Source organism: Elephantulus edwardii, unplaced genomic scaffold (genome assembly GCF_000299155.1).
Source record: "Elephantulus edwardii isolate Elephantulus edwardi_28Jun2011 unplaced genomic scaffold, EleEdw1.0 scaffold00170, whole genome shotgun sequence".
NCBI classification, from domain to species: Eukaryota; Metazoa; Chordata; class Mammalia; order Macroscelidea; family Macroscelididae; genus Elephantulus; species Elephantulus edwardii.
Window position 1 is genome coordinate 2177782 of NW_006399920.1, and position 8098 is coordinate 2185879.

General features: G+C 37.4%; 1 pseudogene; it reads left to right on the forward strand.

The window, feature by feature from the left end:
* Positions 1-2666: 2666 nt before the first annotated feature.
* LOC102850778 lies at positions 2667-3396 on the forward strand (annotated as a pseudogene).
* Positions 3397-8098: the final 4702 nt, after the last annotated feature.

Genomic DNA, 8098 nt, shown 5'->3' on the forward strand with positions numbered 1-8098 from the left:
TAAAGTTTAAAGCGATACAAATAAACCTTGGATATATTTTTCTCAGATTTAAACACAGTATTATTTAACAAAAGTTGTAAGATTTAATGTTTAGTGAAGATGTTTTATTTTTTTCATTAAACAGTGTCATGTTGTCAGATGACACCAGGTCTACTTCAACTAAAGTGACTCAAGATCCTCTTGACATCAACAAAGTTAGTCCGAATTCCATATCCTCTTCAGAAGCTGGCTTAAACATTGAATATTTCCCTGTAGATGTCTGTGTAATAATACAAATCAAAAAGAATAAGACTAATCCATTCTAACAAACAGTAATTTTTGCACTGAGTGCTTATATAGACATATAATTTTCTTATTATTGTTTTGAGTGCTGTCAAGTACACCTCATAACAACCTTATGAACAATCTGTATCTTGTCCTGTTTTATGCCGTTCTTGTCGTCCACTTTTGAGTCCATTGCTGCTGACACTGTGTCAACACATTTCATTGAGGGTCTTCCTTTCCTTCGCTGACCACCACCTTTACAAGCATGATGTCCCACTCCAAGAATGTGAGATGAAACTGCCATGCTTACCTCCAAGGAGCACTCTAGTTACATTTATTCCAAGACATGACAGTTTGTTCTTTTGGCAGTCCATGGGATAATCAACCCTCTTCTCCAATACCACAACGCAAAGGTATTGGTTCTTCTCTCGTCATCCTTATAAATTATCCAGATATCAGATGTGTAGATGATTAAAAAGGCACTGTCTTGAGCCAGATATACCTTAGTCCTTAGACTGACATCATTACTCTTCATGACTTGGAAAAGTCCCTGACAGTATACTTCCTGAAGTGCTATATGTCTCCTGATCTCCTGAGTGCTGTGGATCGAAGATAGATTAACTTGTTGATGATTTCTGTATTTTCTCCATCTATTTTTATGTTGTCTACAGGACCAGTGGTTAATATTTTTGTTTTGTTGAATATTGAAACAATATTGAAGGCTGATTTCTGTGCAGAAGTGTCACAAGTCCTTCAGCAAACAAGGCTGTGTTATTTGCATAATGCACATTATTGATGATTCTTCCTACAATCCTGATACCAAACTGTTCTTCATAAAATCCAGATTCTACAAAGATTTAGTGAACACATAGATTGAATGGGTATGGGAATAGAATATATCTGTGATGCACACCTTTCTGGATTTTAAGCCATCCAGTGTTCCCTTGCTCTCTTCAGACGTAGGCATAGGTTTTGTATAAGCACAGTTAAGTTTTCAATAATTCCCAATTTTCTCAATGTTACCAATAGTTTGTTAAGATCTATATATTTACATGTCTTTGCCAGTTGACAAAAGCACAAATAGACATTCTTCTACTTTCAGCCAGGATCTGTGTGTCATCAGCAGTGATATCCCTAGTGCCATGGCCTCTAAGAAATCCAGCTTGAACTTCTGGCAGTTTCACGTCAATGTAGTGTTCTAGCCATTTTGGGATGATCTTCAATAATTTGATTGCATGTGATATTAACAGTAATACTTGATAATCTCCACATTATATTGGATCACCTTTTTTGATAATAAGAAATAAGAATCTCTTCTAGTTAATCAGCCTGGTAGGTGTATTCCAAATTTACTGGTCTAGGTTGCTGAGCATGTCCTGGGCTTCATGAATTGAAACATGTCAGTTGGTAGGTATCCCATCAATTCCTAGGGCCTTATATTTTGGCTGATGCCTTCAGTGCAGCGTAAATTTCTTCTCATCAGCTTTGACATTTTATCACATGCTACTTCCTGAGATTTTTCAGTGTTGACCAATTCTCCTGTACAGTGACTCTTTGTCAGTCTGTTTTTGAGGTTTCCTGGATCAATCAAGATTTCTCCCCATGCTATTCTCAGTATTGCAACTCAATGCTTTAATTTGTTTTTTAGCTCTCTCAACTTGAGAAAGACTAAGTGAGTTATTCCATCTTTTGTTTTCCAATTCAAGTTCTTTGCATATTCCGTTATAATACTTTGCTTTGTCTTCTTGAGCTGCTCTTTGAAATCTCCTATTCATCTCTTTTACTTCAGCACGTCTTCCCTTTGTTTCAGCTGCCAAATACTGTAGCGCAATTTTCATAGACTCTTCTGACATCTATTTCAGTTTTTCCTTTCTGCTCTTTGGAACAACCTTTTGCTCTGCTCTGTCGTGTCACCTCACAATTCATCTAGCCTTTTGAACGGTACTGTTCAATTCCTCCAACCTATTCTTGAGATGATTTTTAATTTTGGGTGAGAGAGACACAAGTTTGTAGTTTGGCTTGTGCGGAGTTGTTTTAAAATTCAACTTCAGTTTGAACTTACGTGTGAGTAATTGATGGTCTATTCCATAGTCAGTACCTGGCCTTGTTTTGACAGCTGCTGTTAAGCTTGTGATTCTTTCTACAGATGTAGTCAGTATGATTCCTATTAAGTCCACAATGTGAAGCTATATAGTCACTGTGATTCTTTAAAAAAGGTATTTATTGTAGCAGCAGCACTGTTCCTGAGCAGAGGTGCTCCTCACAGTGGTGTGTCTTGAGCACAGCTCTTCTGACCACAGCACCAGGATGAATCCAGTCCACTTTAGATGAGTCCAGCTCGAAGATATCTTTCTCATTTGGCTCACCTGCGAGGAAATCGGGCTGAAGTGACTGAGTCGGCGATGGAGAAAACTATAGAGACTGTTCCTTTGGAAAAAGAGAGGAAAGTGGTTTCATAAACTCTTTATTGGTGGCTTAAGCTTTGAAACAACAGAAGAAAGTTTGAGGAATTACTAAGATCAATGGGGGAAACTTACAGACTGTGTGATAATGAGAGATTCTGCAAGCAAAAGGACAAGAGTGTTTGGTTTTGTAATCTTTTCTTCTATGGTGGAGGTTGATGCTGCCATGACTCCACAACCCCATTCTATTGATGGGCGAGTGGTTGAGACAAAGCATGCTGTGGCAAGAGAGGAATCTGGAAAACCAGGGGCTCATGTCATTGTGAAGCTGTTTGTTGGTGGAAATAAAGAAGACACTGAGGAACATCACCTTAGAGATTACTTTGAAGACTATAGAAAAATTGATACCATTGAAGTAATTACTGATAGGCAGTCTGGAAAGGAAAGAGGCTTTGGCTTTGTTACATTTGATGACCATGATCCAGTGAATAAAATTTTGTTGCAGAAATACCACACCATCAATGGTCATAATGTTGAAGTAACAAAGGCGTTATCTAGACAAAAAAATGCAGGACGTCCAAAGTTCAGAAGTGGAAGAGGAGGCAACTCTGATTTTGGAGATTCCCGTGTTAAAGGAGGAAATTTTGGACCAGGACCAGGAAGTATCTTTAGAGGAGGATCTGATGGATATGAGAGTGGTCACGGATTTGGAGCGGCATCCACTTCCTAACCTGCCTCCAGAAACTCTATGAACGTTCATAAATGGCGGTGGTTGTAGAGGGGCTTCAGGCCTTTTTTTTTATAGGGTCGCTATGAGTCGTGCTTGACTGGAAGGCAATCAACAACAACAGCATGTATGTTTCAATCGCAGTTGTATTAACAGGTCTTCCTTGTATGGATAAGGATAGCACGCTGTCACTCACTGCATTGTACTTCAAAATGGATCTGAAATAGTCTTTGCTATGAATGTAACACCAATCTTCTTCAATTTTCTGATTAGGACCATAATTTGCATTGTCAAATGTGGATTATAGTTTATTAAACATATTAGAATGAACAAATTACTACAAGCTATTGGGATTCCAACTTTGATTCATATTTATAAAAATAGATTAAAAATTTTATTTTTATCTTATATCCCTTAATGATTTCAACAAATGGACATGTATGTTCATATATAACCCCAATATACAAATAAAGTTCAAATCCCACTACTGTGGAGTTGGAAACAATTCATGGCTAACCCTCCAGTGGGACTTCAGAGGCTGGAAATTACACAAAAAGGAAATGATTCCTCTTTCTCTCTGGAGTGGCTGGTGGACCCATACTTTCAGAGATATTCTATACGGGTTAGGAGAGTAACTCGCTACCTACTAGTCCAAGAGGACTCCATACACAAACACATGTGCATTATTTTCAAGTTACCATATTCTTATGAGTATCACAAATTTTTGGAACTGTGGTATTAAAATATAAAAAGTGTAATTAGAGAACTTGGACATATATGATTGCATTTGTCTTAAAAGACTTGAATATGTATCTTTATGTTATAAGTGAAAGAACGTCTCACACTTAAAGTTTCCCAGTGACTTAAATTTAAATGCTTTAAAATGTTAGAATTAGTTGAATAATTTTTCTTATTTACTAGGGTTTTTTTCCTTTGCATAGTCAGAAAAGCACAAATTGACATTCTTCTGGTATTCCTTACTTTGCACCAGGATCCATTTGACATCAGCAATGACATACGTGGTGCCACGGCCTCTTCTAAATCCTGCTTGAACTTCTGGAAGTTCCCTATCTATGTACTGTTCTAGCTGTTTTTAAGTTATCTCTAGCCATATTTTGCTTGAATTTGATATTTATGATATTTGATAATTTTCACATTTTGTGTAGATCATAACAAGCTGTGGCTGACGTTGAGAATCACTGCAATCCCAGAGGTGTGCCGTTTGATGCTTTGCCAGAGAAGGAGGGACAATCTTCTCCTGTACCAGTCAAATCCGATATGATGGTACACACACGCAAAAATAATAAAATAAAATACTGTTTTTAAAGAAAAAGAAAAGAATGATAATCCCAGAGCACTTACTTTTGCTCATGCAGAACCTATATCTGGACCCAGAAGCTTTTATACAAAAGAGCATGGGAACAGTATATGGTTTAAGATAGAGAAGGGAGTGCATAACATCCGTTATGCAGATGACACAATCTTGCTTGCTGAAAGTGAGGAGGGCTTGAAGCACTTGTTGGAGAAGATCAAGGAATTCAGTCTTTGGTATGGATTGCATAGCAATGTCAGGAAAACAAAGCTTCTTACCACTGGATTGATAGGCAGCATGATGATGGATGGAAAGGAGATTAAAACTGTCAACAGCTTCAACTTGTTTGGATCCATAATTAACACCCATTGTACCAGTAGGCAGGAAATAAGGAGACATATTTCACTGGGAAAGTCTTCATTTAGGGACCTCTCTAAATTATTGAGGAGTAATGATGTCAATTTGAGGACTGAGGTGCATATGACTCAAGCTATATTCTTTCAGATTACTTGGTATGCATCTGAGAGCTTGACAGTGAATAAGGATGACAGAAAAAGAATTGACACCTTTGAGCTGTGGTGTTGGAGAAGAGTATTGAACATTCCATGGATGGCCAAGAGAACAAACAGATATGTCTTGGAGAGAGTGCAACCAGAGTGCTGTTTGGAGGCAAGAATGGTGAGGCTTTGCCTCACATACTTTAGGCATATTGCTAAGATGGGCTATTCCTTGGAAAAAGACATGATCCTGGGACGGGTGGAGGATTGGCAAAGGTGTGGAAGACCCTCAGCTAGGTGAATTGGCACAGTGACTGCTGCAATGGCTCTAGTGTGTCAAGGAGTGTGAGGATGGCACAGGATAGGACAGGATTCAGTTCATTTGTTCATAGAGTCGCTTTGAGTTGTACTCAACTAGACAGCATCTAACAACAGCAGCAACAATATGGTGTTTTCCATACCACCAAACAATAGGAAAGTTTCAGCATCCTATTATAAACCCCAGAGAAAATAGGTTTAGATATTCTTCAAGCAAGAAATAAAAGTCATTCCTGTGGCTCAACTTTCAGCCAAATATTAGAAGTGCCTTATAAACACCAATACCAAGGACATAGTCACACCTTAGAGTAACTTACAATGTAGGATTTTTTTAAAAGAGCTCTAGCTCTAGGATAAAGCTTAGAAAGCAGAAAAAAGTAAGCTAGAAGGATTCATGAAAATGAGAATTAGAGGGAAGAAGCAGGAAAAGTGTAGGTATAGTAGACAAACTTATAAAACAAAATGCATATAAATGGTTGACTGAAAGACCAATTTGCTTTGTAAACATTCACTCAAAAAGTTGGAGAGCGAATAAGAAAGACTGAGTTGAAGTACTGGTGAAGAGGTAATATTCAATATTTATTGAATATACCATGGATTGCCCAAAGAACAAACAAATCTGTCTTGAAAGAAATACAGCTGGAGTACCCTTTAGAGGCAAGGATGATAAAATTTGGTCTCACTTACATTGGACAAATTTCCAGAAGGAATCAATCCTTGCAAAGAAACATTGTGCTGGAAAAGGTAGAAAGTCAGTGAAAGAGAGGAAGAATTTTAACAAGATAAGTTATTATAGTGACTATCACAATGGGCTTGCACAATAGAGATATCATGAGGATGCTGCAGGATAGTGCAAGGCTCAGATTTGTTGTTCACAGAGTCACTACGAGCCATTATTAACTCAACAGCACCTAATAGCAATATAGAAGGTATTTTGCACTGATTTCTCAAAGACCACTTTCTCTGGTTGTTCAAATCCACCAGCTTGTTCAATAGACTAAGATGGGCAGTTTCGTCATGTGTGATTCAAAGCCTTTGAAACAAGCTAAAGGGCCAGCTATGAGTCAGTTCTTGCTCTATATCAAGGAGTACTTATAAATTGATATGGCTATAAAAAGTATGTAACATCTATTTCCTGGAATCTAATTCTATCTTAAGCATAATGATAAATTTGCATAAAGTTAATCCACTTCTTTGGTTGCTTTATCTCCATAAAAGTGAAGATAAGATACTTCCAAAAGTGAAATCACTGCATTAAAATCTATGAGCTTTTAGTTACCTATACACTGACAATTTGCTTTCCAGAAAGGGTATGAAGATTCTTATTTTATCATAGATTTACCAAAAATAGTTGCCTATGTGTTGCAAAGAAAGAAAAATGAAGTAAAAATGCACATAAGCTTTATGAACTCTGTACATAAACCAGTATAAAATAAAATTACAAATTAAAAAATGCACATAAATAGGGAGAGAAGAAAGGAGAAAAGAGACAAAGAAAGGCAAAAAAACCCAAAATATTACTTTAAAAATAATGTCTAAGTAAATTGCTCTGAAGAAGACCTGAGGCATTTGCTTCAGGTGGTCAAGGACTTCAACCTTCAATGTAGATTGAAGCTCAACATCAAGAAAACAAAGACTTTTACCACTGGGTCAATTGGTCAATTGATAGACTATGAAGAAATCGAGATTGCTAACAGCTTCAGTTTGTTTGGCTCCACAATAAACGCTCTTGGTACCAGCAGCCAGGAGATCAAAAGATGAATTGCATTGGAAAAATGTGCTGTCATGGACCTCTCCAGACTTCTGAAGAACAATAATGTCAGTTTAGAGACCCAGGTGTGCCTGATCCAGGACATGGTCTTAGTAATTAGTTGCTATGCATTGGAAAGCTGGGCAACGACTAAGGATGATAGAACTGATGCCTTTGAGTGTGGTTCAGGAGAAAAGCATTGAATATATCATGAACTGCTGAAAGAACAAACAGGTTCATACTGGAGAGGGTGAAACCAGGCTGCTCTCCGGAAACAAGGATTTTTACTTACTTTGGGCATATTGCAAGAGGGACCAGTCCTTGGAGAGGGATATTATGCTTGGAAGGGTGGAGGTACAGCTCAAGAGAGGATGACCCTGGATGAGATGGATTGACTCAGTGACTGCTGTAATGGAGAGGAGGTGTGTCAATGAGACAATGAGATTGACTCAAGATAGAGGAGGGTTCACAGCTGTTGTACAGAGAGTAGCTATGAGACACAAGAAACTCAATGACACAAAATAACAACAAGAAGTAAAATTAGGTTAAAAACCTATTAAAAGGACATTTAAAAAAATTTAATATATTTTCTCTACTGTGTGACACAAGTAGTATTTCTCTAATAATAAATATGTTAAATACCAAGTGGTTATGCCCATACAAAATATAGGGGTAATGGTATAGAGTATTCCATCCTAAATATTTTCAAATTTGCAGATTTCACAGGGAACATCAGCAAAGTGATATTACATGTCCCTTTAACAGGAATTTCAGCAGACTAGCAAGTAAGATCTGCCTGTTTACAAATAACTATTGGTAAACAAATGC